General features: G+C 35.6%; 1 protein-coding gene across 1 annotated transcript in view; it reads right to left on the reverse strand.

Moving 5' to 3' along the window:
* Positions 1 to 17,741, reverse strand: part of CACNA1D (calcium voltage-gated channel subunit alpha1 D) — a 200,442-nt gene that overhangs the window by 128,315 nt on the left and 54,386 nt on the right. The gene's annotated exons all lie outside the window — the stretch shown is intronic.

Genomic DNA, 17,741 nt, shown 5'->3' on the forward strand with positions numbered 1-17,741 from the left:
CATTGAATCTCTTTTCCTAGCTAATTGTATAATATTTTTTGCAGCTTTTTCTTCCTATAGCAATAGCATATTTGATTTGGATAAATTGTAAAAGTCACTGCTATCAAAACAGATCTGTTAAGACGTTTGTTCTTTTTACCTTCAGAAATCATCATTTCATCACTTTGTGTAATACTTTGTTTAGTTATCTATTGCTATACAAATATTAGAGCTAAGAATAAAAGACAAAGAGAACAATTCATTTTTTTAAACTTGTTCAGGAACACATGGCGTTGCTCACTTATCACACACAATGTTAATTATATGGACTATAACTGCTCAGTAAGGATTACAATCTTCTATCATCATATACTCAAATATAGCACAGACATTACACACGAAACTATGTATTTGCTATTTGTTACACAGCTTGGCACTTTTCACATACAACCAAATAAAAACAAACCTTAACCATTTGCAATTTAAACAAAGATCTCTATTCTCATGTGCAAAGTCTTTTATTTGGGAAGCTAGATTTCTTTTCCTCATGAAAAGGCCATTTAGGGTTGGTTATGTATAGCATGTGATACATCCATTTATAAATCTGACACTGGTGACTTAATAAATGTAAAGGCTTATCAATAAACTACAGACTCCTCTCCAGGTCTTCATCTCCATCAAGCAGCACCCTGGGATCACTATGAGAGGTAAGGCTTTCTCCTAGTGCAAAGCAAGGATTCCTGGATCTCATCTCCTGCTCAGCTCAGTCCCATACTCCCACCTTCTTCCTCTGCTTTAAGTACACTTCATCAACACTGTAGAGCTTCACCCAAGGCACCTTCTCCTCAGCTGCGTTATATTTTGCATGAGATGTTCCGGCCCAGTGAAACTGATGGACATCTTCTTTCTCCTCATACTTCCTAATACTTATTTCAAAATTGTCCCTTCCACTTACCTGTTAATTTATCACCAATAAACTGGAACAATTACGGGATAACAAGAGTGAAGTGGCCTCACAGAAGAAATGCGAATGGTTTGTGCACCAAAAGACATCAGATTTCTTTGGCTAGAGAGCACCACAGAGGTGACAATTACATGAATTATCAGCATTCCTGAGAAACGTACTGCAAAAATGCTTGAATTCAAGCAAATCCTACCATGTACACATTTCACAAACAGCTATTTCTGTCTCCCTGCATATAACTAAGTCTGCAGTTTGGATATAGAAAGATAAATAATATAAGACAACATAACAAAGACAAAAATATTATGGTTGGCATTTGCTATGGGCAAAATATATATTGAAATCATAGTAGTAAAAGAAAAGGTGAGACAAAAGAGATAGGAAGTTTCATATATGCAAAATTTCAACAGTTTCTTTACACAAAGGGAACATAGGACACAGGACTGGATGGGACCTTCTGGGCCAAGATGACCTGTTGGGTCATTATGTCCAGTATCCTGTTATTACAGGCAAATATGTAATTTAATTCCACCCATCAACCTACCAGATTCCATCCTAAAAAGCATCTTTGCCCTTCACTGCTCCCCTTCAAAGAATGTTCTAATACTCTTCTGCTATTTGGGCTAGGCACCAGTCCTAGTCCCAGTGTAACTTGCTTAATGGTCACACACCCTTGCAGTTCATTTTAATGTGACAGTTCAAATCTAACAAGGCTACCCTACCACTTAGCATCCATCTTTTACAATAATATTGGTCTTGTTCCTCTTTATTTTATTTCTCTTTTATGGAAGCAGGGCTGTTTCTTATTTCCTAAACAGTATTGCAAACATTCTATTAAAACAATATAGGATGTAAGACAAGCTCATTTTTTAAACCCAATGGTGGGCTTAAGGTCAGTGTGCGTCACTTAGCAGATGGACGATAAGAAACCTTGATAGCTGGACCAACAGAAGCCACATGAATCTCAGCAAGGAAAAATGTAAAGTTCTGCACCTTGGGTTAAATAATCCCACACCAATATGGGCTAAGAAAGGACCTGGAAGTTACAGTGGGCACCAAGTTAAATATGTGCTCATTGTAAATCAGACAAATTCCATATTGGGCTGTATTAGGAACACCATGGGGAGCAGAGAGAGGGAAATTATTAGCCACCTCTACTCAGTGCTGTGAGGCTACAACACTACTACAGTTTTGGGTCTCTTAGTTCAAAAAGGGCGTTGAGAAAGAGCAGACTCCAGTGAAGGAAAGATCTCCTCTCCAGCAAGGAGCATCTCCTCTCCGTCAAAGAGGAGGCTAAGAGAAGGTCTAACAGTAGACTACAACTACTTGAAGGGGGGTTAAAAAGCCTATGAAGCCAAACACTAAGTAGCAGCACATGGTAAAATAAGGGGAAACAGCCACAAGCTGCAAGTTTGGAGGTTCACAGGATGTTAAGAAAAACTTCTTTATCAGAAGGGTAGTGCAGAATGGGAACATGCAGCTTCAAAGCAGGAAGTTTTGAAGATGGAGCTAGGCAAAGGTACAGCTGACCTGATCTAGTGCTGGCAACAGTCCTCCTAGGAGCTAAAAGACTAGGTAACCTTCAGAGGTCTCTCCCTGTTAACAGTTCTGTAATTTCTATTATTCTGATATGATTCTGATAATTCTTACATGATCATAGGGAAAAATACAGATAGATTCAGGGCATGTACAACTACCTATACCCACTACACATTCAACATGTAAAAGCCCTTGCATTCCACATAACAGAACACTGGGAAAGTTTTCCTTCCTTTCTGTGGAAGGATGGAAATGTTGCCTTCCATCCTCATTCCCTGTTGTAAAGCATATATATGCCTGGTTCCAGAATTTGCCCCTAGAAACGTATATTCATAATGGATACAAGATAGAATTAGGCATGATGCTATTAATAGAGCCAACGGCACAACAGAAATATGCTTTGTAACAACAGCCACTGGGCAATCCAAGAGCCATGATTTCTTGAAAACCTTGAGAAAAGGAACACAGGTATTTCTACACATCTACAACCAAAGAAGCCTATTATTTTCCAGCGTTTCATTTTTCCTCCCTCCTTCCCTTCCTTTCTTCTTCTTTTACTCTCTCGCACATTCAATTTACTTTTTTTTAAATCACAACTTATGTCTTCCACAGAGGCCAGATGAATGATTTGGCCCAGTAGTTAACAATATTCAAAGTACAGGCTGTGCTTTCTTTACAGACTCGGGTTTTTTTAATAAGTAGGCAGCCAACAGATGTTCTAACACAAACTGCAAAGTTAACAACCTGCTCACCCTCAGGAAGGTACTGGCAGTCCCTTCTCACAGTTCCGTAACTTCTTGCCAGTCACTATGGACATGAATTTTTGCCTCTGCAACTGAGATACATCTGTAGGCCATACATCACCTAGTATGTCCTGAGCTTAAGCAACCACTGCTCAAGAGTAAATAAAGTTTAATCTACCATACCATTTTCAGTATTACTGGAAGAGTTGCAGAGGTAGGGTTGCTAAGTAAAAATAAATCTAAAGCAGTAAGAGATAATTTAAAAATACAGACTGAAGACTGCAGTTCTAACAGTTTATGATGCACACATTTATCTGCTTTCTTTTCTCTATAGTGGAGAAAACTATCCCTGCACATCTTATTTTGTTCAAATTAGTTGAGATCTTTAAGTGAATACTTTATTTCATTAAAAATGGACGTAGGAACACTAAGAAATAAGACAACCAAACAAAAAATAAGGAAATACATAAGACTGAGTGACTGCCTGAAAAACAACATCTGTTTTAAAGAAACTGAGAAGATAATTTTGGCTCTAAGAAATTGCACAGATTAAATTAGAAATTGTACATAATTTCTAATACCTATTATTGCATTTAGTTCTATGTTGCATCACAAAAGTAGCAGAGAAAAAAATGTCAGCTGTAAATCTAAAGAAGATATGAAGCACAAAAATATGTTTGTGTTACTAAGGATCTAATCCTATGGCTGTATAGATTAAGAGTAGTTTGTTCACTGATTTGATACCACGCAGAGCTAGGTCATCTCTCTTTACAGGCAGCTGATTCCTGCAAGGCTAACACTTTTGTTAATGTTGCTCAAAATCTTCAAGTCTCAGCAATCTTTTTCTGAATATATGATGCAACAACAGGACTGATAAGATACACTGCCTTTCTGATAGAGACCAATGAGCTCCACTTTGATATTGATCATGGAGTACAAAACAAAGGCCACCCTTATCCACTGAGTTTCACTGAAGTCATTAGAACTTCATTTTCTCAGCAAAAAATTGCATTTGCTTTCTTAAGTAAATCAGCTTAGCAGAAACCCTGTTGCTCAGGAAATCTCCTCCCCCCCCGCCAGATGGTGTACATTAGTCATCATTTATTATCTTCATATTTTCAAAATCTCTGAAAGAAATACGCAAAGCTACTGTTACATGGTGTAATGTGATGCACCAAAACTCTGAATTTAACTTAAGATGTCTCACAAGATAATTGTTTCAAAATAAAAACTCATTAATTTGCAAAACCTTAATCTATTGTGCTATGTAATTAAGTCTTCTCATATTAATTTCTACTCCCTGGGCATCAGAGATCAGAATTATTTCTTAACTGGGGAAATAAATTTTTGCATCCAGAGTAACACACATGTATCAGAGTAAAAACTGCTTAGCAGATAAAGTGACTCAACTTAAGCAAAGTAACGAAACCGATCAACTTTCTGCAGTTTAGACATACACAAAAGTAGATACTTTGACATTCTTGATTTGGGGGGACTAATAATCATGTGCTATTAAATAAGATGTGTGACTGATGCCTTGACAACATAAAAAGCCATTTATCTTTTTGACAAACAGCCATTCTCTCAAATTCTGCCACTGGGAAAACACAGCATTTCTAAGACAGAAAAAATAACGGAGTTTTGAATTTCAGAATATAATAATTTAATTTTTCACTTCGTATACCTGTATTCCCCTGAAAATCATTTGTGAGCCGCACCAAAGTAATACTAAAAAAAGGGAAGTAAACCTATTTATTCCACGTGTGGAAAATGTTATAGCAGTTTCCCAATATAGAAAATTAAACAAACATGAAATCCATATACCTCGCAAAAAGAAAACAGCACTGAAGCTTTACTTTGTTTCTGCTTTTAAAGCTGATGAAATAATTTACTTCCTAGATTAGACATGGAAATTACTCTCCCTTTATTAGAAGAATTAGAATTATTTATCACTCAAGAATTCAGTGATAACTATTGGGTTAACTACATCTTTAGATACATAATAGCAAACAAAGGAGGGAGAGTTTGAAAAACAACGTTTTAAGGATTTGTGTTCTGATCAATCCAATTAAATTATGTTGCGTCTTCCTGATCAGTCCTGATCTACCTGAGGGAATGCAACTACTGCTCTCAACTATGTCAGATGTCTGCATTAGTGTTCTTTTAAGTGCAGCTTTGCTTTTTGACAGAGGAGCTCTGCAGCAACTTTAGAAAATATAATTACATACCCATAATATACGTCTAATACAGATGGGGCCAACAGACATTGTCTCCATACTTCAAGTGCACATGACGTTCCATGTACACAAGACCATTTTATGTTTGACCAGCAATGTCCCCTGACCTTAAATTGCTCCCAGGACACCCTCATCCCCACATCTCGAAGTATAGAGTTGGACAGACCTCAGAATTCCTGAGGACTAGGATTCCAGTGTGGAAAAGGAGACAGCTTGTGTAGACATTGGATTTTAAAGAATCATTTAACTGCTCATACGGATTCCACTTTCGCTGACTAAATTATCTCTGTGTTTCTAGTTGAGTAGTAGCATTCCCCCTTAAACAGTAACTGCTGAACAACTCTATCAAAAAGGCACCCCATCAAGATATATATGCTAAAAATGTTTTACGAAGGTGTGGACAGAGATCTGAGTAGTTCTTTGCAAAATTCAGAAATTCAGAAAGGATTAGTGGAAAAGAGTACTGATGTGGCTAAGCTGCTTTCATCTATTAACTTATAATATGTCTTTATGCATTCAGAAGCCTGTTTTGGGAAACTTTGAGAATACATTTCCCAACCCTTATGATACTATCCAGCAGTCAGAGTCCAAGCACCTTCTTGAATTTACAGAAGTAACTACTACAAAAAGTGTAAGAATTTTAGCTTTAGTTGTGAAAGTCTGGAATAATAAGACTGAAATGAATACACTGGCTCACGCGTAAAATCCAGGGCAACTCTGGGCAGGAATTTGGCATTAGGCCCAGAAATATCCCCAATCTTCTGGGGCTCTTTATAGGACACCATCATACTACCGCAGATCCAGATGCGTTGGCAGTTAGCCCTGGCACATCTGATAGCAAGGTTGATACTTAGAAGTCAATAGCAAATGCAAACTCCATATTTAGGAGTAGAACTAAGTAGGTGCTACACACCATAAACATTCTTAAACCAGTTTTATATAAAACTGAAGGGATTTCACATGCCTAGTACCACTGCCAAACAACAAACCTCACTCACAGAATCTTCACTGTTTCCATAGAGGACACAAAATCTTTTCATCTCATTTGAACTGTGAATTCACAATCACTTGGTATAGCCCCAATTAACAACAGTTCCACCCTCTAGATCTCAAGCAGGCATTTATGCCTGCATGAAAAGAATGTGCAACAGGACATCTCAAATACTGAGCACAGTAAATGAACAAAATGGAAGTGCAAGCTATACGCTGACATGTAAGCTATATGCTGATGTGTAATTAAGTATAATTAAGATTAAGCATAATTATGTTTCTTAAAGTCCTTTTTTTAATCGATGTAGTCTGGAGTAGCGTTTGAATAACTTACATCACTGAAATAGTATCTCAACCTTCAAAGAGAGTTTTAGGTAGCAGTAATGCCTATACTTTCATCTGACTGATTCTGGCAGCCAGAGATAGATGAATAAGCAGATCATGTTTAACACTTCAATTACTTTTCATTATTTCCTGTAATCACTTCCTCTAAATGCACTGTAGACCTGCATTTCATCTTTGACTGTGATTGCTTCTCATATTTTTCATCATGTATTTTCCACTTTACCTTGTAAATAACACAATAATGGAGATATAGTTAAACACCTCAGTTCTGTAAATAAGCATTTGTACAGACAGGAAAATGTTGCGTCCAAAGGACAAATTTTCATACCGATTACAGGCATCTGTGTGGATCCGTGCTGTTTCTGTTCATGTAAAAGCTCTATTTAGTACATATGCTAAATACATATTTTCCATTCATAACATTAAATAGGAAAAATCCAAATTCTTTGTCTATTTTTTTCCTATGCTATATTTAGGCAGAACTCTCTCTGCTCTCTGACAGGTAATACAGAGCCTTGCTGAATAACAGCTAGATGGAAAAAAACAGACATATCCATTCTGTACGTACGTTATTAAATACACTCTTCGCACTCCCTTACATACCCTTATAGAGGCACAGACTATCTTTCTGTTTCATATTGTTCTGAAGGAACAAGGTAAATGGCATGATTTTGGAAATTTGCTCATAAATGACTAAAACTGTAACAGACCCCCTGATAAATTTACCATCTACTGAAAAATTATCAACAAAGGGACAATGAACCAACCACTTCGCAGTGACTGTATACTTGCAAGGTGTGAAAGGCAAGTTGTAGAAATGCTAATAGGCAGTGACACACGAGTTTCAATCCTAAATCCATACAACTCCTACTGAAGATTGAGCACAGTATGCCAAAGAATCTGAATTGCACAACAGAAAGCAGGTCAAGTAAGCAATAAAGAATATAATTGGAATAGAATCCAAATTACTTGGGTGTCTTTCTGCCACCCTCTAATTGATGACATTCGGGAAAATAAGGTCAACAAAATAAGGGAAGTAGAAGAGACAATATTTATGTATAGTGTCACATTGTCACATAATTTTACCTTACATAGTTGACTAGAGTCAGTGTCAAGTGATGAATTAAACCTGCATCTAGTCATAAAACAGGATTAAAGTAATGTTAAATATGTTTTGTTACCTGCTAGAAGTTTTATTTATTTGTAAGAGAGCAGGTTTTGACTAGAAACCAGGGGGTGAGAATGTTACTAGGTGTCAGATATTTTAGTGAACATCCTCAAATTCTCTGAGAATTTATAAACCAAGAGAATTTTCTAATCCCTATAAATTCACCTCTGACCATGCAGAAACCCACGAGTAGAAAACAGACAGGAGAACTAATAGCAGTAAATTCTCTACTGAATTTTTTTTAAATATATGTTGGAACTTGGAAAACTTTCGAATGTTACAAGACTAGTAACAAGCCCACTTTTTGTGTTCAACAAGTGTTTCTTAGATACAGACTTCCCAGAACATTCAAAGAGAAACTAAAAAACAAGGGCAAAGTGGGTAAAAAAAAAATATCCAAGAGCCAAAATAAATATTTTTCCTTAAAATTCCAGACCAAAATCTCACCAATTAAATCAAAGCAAACTATAATGCATTTCAGCATTTCAATATGAAATGTACAAGAAAAAAATTCTGCTCTAAAAATACTCCTGTGTGAGCTTTCCCCATGTTTTCTGCGAGCACATATGCATCTTCTTGCTAGCCATACTTTAAAAATATGTATCGATATTATATATATGTTTCTTAAACTGTCATAAAAATGTAGTCAACCTATTCAGGTGATACTGCAATAGCCTGGATTTAAGCCTATCCACTTTTTCCTATGTCCATTTTCTGATTGCTTCATAGTTTTCCAACCTGTTTATTTCGTTCTTTGACTAATACAGTTCTGAAATGTATGAAAGAGTGGCTCTCATATATCAGTTAATGGTCACTTTGTGCTCAACTTTTATGTAGGTGAGCTTGCCAAAGGAGAAGTTTATCCCAACAGCCAGATTATTTTCCAGGAGATACTTCATGCAAGCTTTCTTCAAGTCGCTCTGAGGAATATGGCATCTCAAATGAAAAGTGAGAAGATCAAAACGTTTTTGTGGGTTAACTATTCATTGACAGCTCCATAATGTTCCAGTGCTGTGTTTTAAGAATGCCAAGGACTTTCTGTAAAAAGAGATTAAAAAACAATATGGAAAACAGATTGGTTTTGTATTTATGTTCTGCACTGATAGTGTCAGCTGGAAACAGAACAATGACATATTCACTGAGTAGGTGCGTTTTGCCCTAGATTTATCCATCTGATTGCAAACGTAATTTTCACTTTCATTACAAAAGAACTGGGTAAAACCAATAGAATAGTTCTATTACAGTACTTTACTCATTAATCTGTCAAATATATGACTACAGTAGCTCTTTGCCTTTGTCAGTTTAAAAACTACACAATGATTTGTTAAAAACCTACCCAATGGGACAGTCTGTTTTTCTAAATACCTTTACCAGAATAAAAACTTTCATTATGGAAGGCTAAATAATTTAGTGTTATTTTGGTTTTGCGTTAGTTTGGGGTTTTTTGTTTATTATGATGGAGAAGGCTAAAGAAATCCTCATGAATAAGGCTTTCAAAAACTCAAACACACAAGCAAGATCTGTACCTACCATATGTCCTGGTCTGACTTTGAAGTCTCAGAATTTGAAGGGAGGACATGGTTAGGTCTATTACTTTATTGGAATTTTTCTAATTATCCTTCTCAAGTTTTAAATGGCAGACCCCTAGACCAGTTGTCAACCAGGGAGCTATGTCCTACACCTGTGGTCTACTATTGCCTCCCGCAAGCCAGCAAGATCAAGAAAATAACATTTTCTTCAAATCCTCTGCTTTTGTAGAGCAGCCAACTTCTATGACCAGGATTGGGTCTTCTGTAGGAGGACCAGCTACAGAATTAAAGTATTATTAAAAAAAAAAAAACAACAACAAGGGCTTTAAAAAAGTACTAGAGGATGTGAATCTCTTATATTGGGATAACAATGTTAAGAAATTTGATCAGAGAAATATGTATTTAGTTCTTAGTTTCTTGTTTAGTATTTCCTAACATCAGACCATCACTAGAAATTCATACAGAAGGTACTGAATGTAACACATGATGTGGATATGACACTTCTATACTGAGGAGAAGGTATGACTGGTAAATAACATGTTCCACTGTGAAAGACCTAATGCCTTTCTGGTAATGACGTGCTACATGCTCTATCATCTTTTTGGAATTTTTTTTTCTAGAAAGAATCTCTGAACTACTTGGATACACATTACTTTATATTTGTTAGCAGGTAACACGCAGTACTGCACTATAAAAGAGAACACTCAAATAAGCCTAGGAAGACTGCATTACTTATGAGCAGACAACCTGCCAGAGCATTAGAAGTCAAACTATAAAAATGTCAACAGCAATGATGTTAATGAAATAAATTTTCAGCTATAGAAGGGGGCAGGATAGAATACTCCTTGTAGACACTGTTCAGAACAACAATGTGAAGAACAAAAAAAAAAGCATTATCCAAACTGACAGGAACATGGTCTGCAATATCCATGAAAATGTTAAAGCACAACTTCACCCTTGATTGTCTCAGTTTGCTGAACAAGTTCCTCCTAGTATTTTTCTTCTCCTGTGGTTGTTTTTGAACCAAATGTTTGAAGTGTCCATTTAATAAAAATTTTATTCCGCAATTATCAAAAACTAAGCCTTTTCCACTGATAAAAGACTTTGTTATGAAATAATATCTTGTAGTAAATTCCAGATACACAAAATTTAATTTGGCTGCAGAAATTGCTATTTCCCTGCAGCAATAAAATGCTGTGTGCCCAGTAAGTATTTGGATAACTATGAAAGTGAAGACCTCTATAATTCTTTCAACTTGAACAGAAGGCTCAATAAACATGAGAACATTTTTGTTACGCATCTGAGGGTCAGATTGCTCTGGCTGTTCCATAACCAAGAAAATGCAGATCTGTAGAGAAAATACAGTTGCAAAGAGAAACACACTCTTCTGCCATGATAGTGTTCAATGGAAGCCCTTTGCTCCCTCAAGTGAAAGGACAATAGCCTGGACATACATTGCCAACACTGAGCACAAGGAGAAGAAATATTAAGAGGTGGAATGGCTCCCTATAAATATAAAGGAGCTCCAAGAAAAATTCAAAAAATAGCACAGCTAAAACATCAATTTGTACCCAGTCCACAAACAAGATCAGCGATATACCTGTTTTGATTTCAGCTGTGCTCAGGTACAATACTGGTCCACTCTTCTGGAAATTCATTAAAAAAAGAAAACATATTTAGCTTGGTTCTAGTAATAGCACCATCATGAAGCCTTACTCTTTTCTTCATTCCAAGCATGATAGAAAAGAGTTCAACAAAAGTAACAATAAATGTCCTAATTTTGAAAGCAATAAACACATGGAATACTACTGATAGTCATTGCTAAAGTATCAGGAAAACATGCCACAGCAAAAACAAAACTGAAATAACTGAATAAAGTTGAAAAAATATTTTTTGTTCACTTCCTGTGATCTACAGATCAAATCTTACTAATAAAAATATTCAACTTCTGATAGAAAGGAAAATATGAGTCTGCCTGCCCTGAAGCAAAATTTCTTTCTTCTCTATGGATGAATCAGTTTTCCTTCTATCTTGCAGAATATTACTAACATTAGTTAGTGCCCCTCCAGTGCCTGCTACAATTACAGTTCCAGATTCTGCAAACGACTACGCATGTTTTTTTTAATCACATAGCCAGCCATAATATTAAAGGCAGTAAGCAGTGCTCAAAAATTTCAAATGCTTCTAAGTGCATTCTTGTAATTTCAAAGAAACAATGCAAAATAATTTTCTTCCTTTCATTCCTATACCATTCGGCAGCCCAGGAGACGTATTTAAGTTTTGAATTTCTTATTTCATCTTCCACTTCTCCACACAGAACACTATTTATCAGCAAGATTATTTTGTTATTCTTACTGTTTTCATCTGAACCACATCTAAGCCTTTTTTTCTTTATTCCCCTATCTGGGATACCAGTTTTGATTTTCAGAGAACTCACTGTCCACAACAATATATTCATAAATGCTCTGTCACTGTTTCAAGTTCACTTCCATTATCACTATAAGACAGTTTGAGTATACCAACAGCTGCTTCTTCTCCACCTATAAAACTGCTCTCCAGCTGATGTCAAATGTCACAGCCCCTGTGACTTTCTCCCACCTATTCAGTGAGATAGCCCCTACAGCATATTTACAAATTGTGTTCTTGAAAGTAATTACATGGAACAAGAGCTGCTACTTCCCTTTTGGAAAAATTAGGCTTTTTCCCCTAGAGAATTGGAGTCTCTACTACTTCCAAGTAGGCAAGAAAAAACTATTTTGATCAGATACAAATCACTGAGAGACCAAGAGCCAAAAACAAAAAAAAGTTTTTTCTCCTTCAGTTATATGCACAGAATTTCAAAAACACTCATTTGCTAAAGATGTTCATCTATATTTTTCCAGCTTTCGGGTACTTCAATACTTGTAAAAACAAAACAGCAATCATTAGGAATTCTCCAAAAGCTAGGCCAATTTAATCTCATGGGCATTCTATGTAAATGTGCTCATGAATTCATAGTAGACATTCCTATGCTTTTATATATATACACACCACAGAACTTGATGATTCTACTAACAATCCTCAGCCTACCTGGCCCATGTGGACAGTCCATCCAGATTTTCCCATTTTGTTGAGGAGAGAGGAAGACTTGTTAGGTGGCATGTAAAGCCAAAGAGTCAAATTCTATGTATTGCAACTAAAAACAGTCAGGTACCATTAGTAAACAAGGACTTAAATGCATGAACAGCAGAAAAGAAATCCAACAGAGTTACTTGTGAAGCTTCTCTTTGGTTTGATGGCATGAAACACCATCATTTGTTAAAAACACAAAAGAAAAATCACTGAAATTAATAGCATGCATCACCTCCAGAAGCAGGAGAAAGCTCACTATTATCAACCTAAGGTGTTATCTGTTAACCCATTCCACTTTGTCCATGCAGGTAGGATATAAGGATTGGGCCACGAACTCCTTTTTTTATTTGACCTATTCTAAACCATTTATGTTATCTCTCAGGTATCAAACTTACTGCTTACAGATTAGCCCCTAAATCTTCTCTGTTGCACAAACAAAGAAAAAAGAAGAATCTTCATCACTTCTAGGGAATCTGATTGCCTAAGTGAGGACATTTCACAGCCACAACAGCTGAACTGAAAATGCTATTAGACTCCCACTGTTTCAGTGATTTGAAGAAAGCTCTAAAAATTTTATGATTCTATTTTAAGTTGTAATAAGCATAACAACTAAAATACAAGTCTTTGTACCTTAATGGCCTGGAAGTTGCTGGCATATGGAAATACGTTTACACTGCATATTACTTTTTAAAATAGGTATTGAAACATTTACAAATGTTTTCACAATCCACTACTACAACATCAAATGGCCAGTGAAAATATTGGAAAAACTGAGGTTTGAAAATTAGCCCTTACCATGGGTTGAAGACTAAAAGGAATTTACCCTACACAGCCTTAATTCAGAATCTCTTTGGAATCCGTGACCATCATTTTTTCTCTTTTGCTAACCGGCTATTTTACACTGCAAGTTTTCTAGTGTGATTCTATAACACCAATCCCTCGAATTTGAAAAGAGGGTCTTCATCTCTGCAGAAAAAATGCCCAATACTCTGCAAATCAAGTCCTCAAAGAGGAACAAAATACTTTAATTAAAGCTACTTCTTTTGCTTAGTGCTATTTCTAACTTATGATTTGCCAAAGGCAGTTCTCGTATTTCGATGGAATACTTAGCACAGCATGAAATAGATGGCATCTCCTCTGTAGCAAAAGTGAAAGGTTGACTTCTGCCCTGGGCATCTTTTATTTTCTATGAAAGCTTAGAGGTAGAAACTGAAGCATGATAATTGAACCTTGAAGGAAAAAGTAGCGACATTACAACAACTGCTTCTGTCAAGTGATAAATATCCTGTGTTGCGATATATTTAATTTGTAAGAATAAATTGATAGTGTTAATAAACATTAAAGGGAGTTATGCCATACCAAATGGGACATGCTGATAGCTAGTCACTTATCATAGTTCCAAGTAAAGGTGTAAGTTACTATCTGACAAAAAAATGGATAATTCATCTAATCTTTTAAAAAAAAAAATTCAGCATTTACATTTATTATACATGGCATATTAAAAAGGTGGTTTTCATATTCTCCAGTGCCCAAGGCATAAACCTGAAAGTGCCAGTGGACATAACAAATGATGTAACAGAAGTGTGTAAAGCCTGAGGCAATAATATGTCCCAGTCAGAATCCAATGGTTTTGCTCAAGCAACATACACATTTGCACTCAAAAGTTAAGCCTTCTTTTCCTTTGGTTAAAGCTATCAAAGCAGCAGTCTCCTAGTTAGGTGTGTCAGAACTGACGTAGCTGAATGTAGTTCACTGTAATTGAAAGTAATTCATGCTGTCACATTTACTGTAACGAGAGGTCACATCTCGAGGGCCATAAATGTTGTTCACATTAATCGTAGCTGACACCCTCCTCCTCCTTCAGGGAAATTCAGCCATATTACATAGCTTAGTTCACATGCTTTTAAAGCATCTGAACTTCTTTATGTTTGGAGGTTTTTGTTGTTTGTTTTCGGTTTGTTGGTTTTTTTTCCCAAGAAAAATAGGCAAAAATACAAGCAACAAATTCTGCTTTGTACATTATAATAAAGTCATCACACAGAAAAGTATGTAACAATAATTACATTACACTGATCTCCAAAAATCCCACAGATTACTAAAAATTATGACCTAAAATCTGCCTATTCTGGAAGCAGAACCAGTTCTTAAATTATATATACATATAGGCCATATTCAAAAGCAGTAATTAAGAATGCAACATACTACGTAACAACCAACTGGACTGCATGCATGAATTTTTTACTAGTACTTAAATACATGATGATTTAGGAATCATAAGGGCACATAGTAAACAATGTATTTATTTTGGAAGGTTAAAATCTGTACTGACCATGTCAGTGAATAACCTCTGTTCTCAACATGATCATGAATCTCAAACTTGAAATTTAAACTGATACCGTTTCCTTTTTAAATATTAACTAGTCATTTTTTTATAGCATATAAGACTAAACCTTTTTTTTCCTCTATTTGACAGAGCTACACACACTTGAAGAAAGCTCTTCAAAGTACTGAATGCATGTGTTCTTCATGCATAATTAACACAGTTTACAGAAAACAACAAGCTTTTAATCTGCATGCTTAGTTTATCCTGGAAATATAGTTAAAAGATGAAAGATGCCAAAGAAAAAAAAAGTGGCATGCAAAAACACTCTGGAGAGAGTATGATGTGCTTGTTGACCAGAAAATAACCTTAATTTCTTAGTTTCATTTTTGTTGGATTGACCAAGAATCTGGCTTTTCTCCTTGCAAGTTAAGTACCTGAGCCACAATTAACAAGTGGCTCAGATTAAAAAGCTTAGGGTTTTTTCTAACAGATACTTATGGGAATACAAAATATAAATTTTCATTTATTCACAGCAACAAATGATAATATTTATGACACAAAGGTTCACTGATGACTCTCAGAATTGAGTATTAAACCACTGAAGAAAACAAAAACAGGAACACAAAGACAGCTTCAATTCTACAATAGGTTAGAATAATTTGTTATTTTTTGAAAGGCAGATTAGCCTTCAAGTTACAATTATTTAAAATGGAACATAGCCCCACAAAAAAAATCAGTTGCTTGATTCTCCTCTAGCATAAATCAGTAGTAATGCCACTGAAATCAGATAAATTAGATGAGTATATGAATTTTAGAAGAATCCACACTGAAAGACTCCAGACTCACTATCTATCACAGAACACAACTCTTCAGTCATAAATAGAAGCGATTCTTTTAAAGACCTATTCTTCTGTTGTCTGACAATGTCATTTAGTTTTGGTGAGGCATCTAGCAATTGTGTAATTTCCTACAGTAGTATTTGGTGTAGAGTGACATAAAACATTCCTATGACCCCTGCAGCAAAAGTGTGCTGAAAGTCCTAATCCTACTCTTCAACAGAAAATAAACATCAAAAACAAAAAATGGATGATTTCACTGAAATAAAAAGGCCATATTACACTTACTCCTCTTATGATTAACCTTAACTATTGTCACGTTTTTAGCAACATCACTCCCTTTTCAGAAATAAATCTAGGTTTCACTTCGAAACAGGTATGCACTTCACATTTTAATATTTACACACTATCACATAATTTGTCCTGTGCCAGTATCTACAATAGTCTCGATGGTTCTTGTTGTACCAAACATACGATCAACAAGAATGAAAACATGACTTACATTTAAAATAGTTCTCCATCTTAGTCTTATCTGCATTATAATTCCATTAGTTTCTTTCTCTGTGTAAGACATTTCAGCACTTCTGCCCAAGTACCTCATTTATTCCTAATTTCACAGGTTATCATTAATCTATATATTTCCAATACGTTATCACTTAGGGAAGGAGCTCAGAAATCATAGTGAAACTATATTCCAAGAAATCATCATTGCCATTAATCCCTCATCATTACAAAAAGTATATATAATTAAATACCTACGGGCCTTTCTAACTAAGGAAGTGACTTTTGCTTTACAACTACTATCTTTCTTGTTCTATAAAGAACAAGCCAGAAAGTAAAAATACTCTTAGATAATAAAACATGCACTACTATTGAATCCTAAGAGACTATAGCTATTTGAAGCAGGTGAGTTACTTGCTTAGGACTTTCAATGTACTTCAATAACCCATCAATCACCAATTTCAAAGTTTTTGGAGAGAAGCAGCAGCAGCACCAATTAACTGTTCTGAATAAACTCTGGGTATTTTATGTTTTTTGCAGATTTCTAAAGCTTATTTTTGTACAATAATTTCACAAAAAAATACACAGTCTAGCACTTTATTAGGTTTGGGGGTAGATCAAGAGACATTTTATTAATATGTCAGTAAATTCAGATTTGCATCTTTTTCCTATTTTATTTCTTGATTCTTTGCTGCACTCTTTTCCAGCAGAGTTGAGAGCATTCAGATAATATGTGAAGTTGGGGGGCCCAATCCTGCAAAAATGAATGTTCTGTTCACTCCTATTGGAAGTCTGTTCCCATATCTCACCCCTCTGGTGTTTAGAAAGTGTTTCTAATCTCTAATGTAACTTTACTCACAGCTAGTGGATACCCAACTGTTCTTGTGCCAACACTATCTTTTAGCTTAAGCAGCTTTTCTCTCCCCCTTATGTTCCCCCAATGAGATTCTCTCTCATTCTTCAATTTCCCTAGCTGAAAAATGTCATGCTGTTACAGTTCCCTCTTATGAAATAAGTTTTCTTTACAGAGTCATCCTATTATCCTTCTTCTGCACCTATTTATTTGAATTGATCCAAAAGAGGATGATTAATTTACCCTCTGTCAGAAAGTAATTTCCACAGTGTGACAAAGTATGCACATAAATCTGTTACGTAATTTAAAAATACGCATTTCTTGTATGTGTCTGTTTCAGTGAATCTCTCTAAACTCCCTACCTTCAAATCCTTACTTTAGGGTCAAAATTGTCACCACTTGAACTCTACCAAAGAATCAACACTAGTTTTTCCAATCAGATTTGATCAAAATTTCTTATGCTAGTTTTTGAAGCGCCTCAGGTTTCCATTTCAGTAGGGCACCTTAACCATTTATCCTTTCTATATAAACATACAGAGCTTAACATTCCACACATTGGGAGTCCTTTCCGTGGGGATCCTTAAAACGTACGCGAATTTTCGTAGAAGAGAAGAGGATTATTC

Source organism: Gymnogyps californianus, chromosome 13 (genome assembly GCF_018139145.2).
Source record: "Gymnogyps californianus isolate 813 chromosome 13, ASM1813914v2, whole genome shotgun sequence".
In the NCBI taxonomy this organism is placed as follows: domain Eukaryota; kingdom Metazoa; phylum Chordata; class Aves; order Accipitriformes; family Cathartidae; genus Gymnogyps; species Gymnogyps californianus.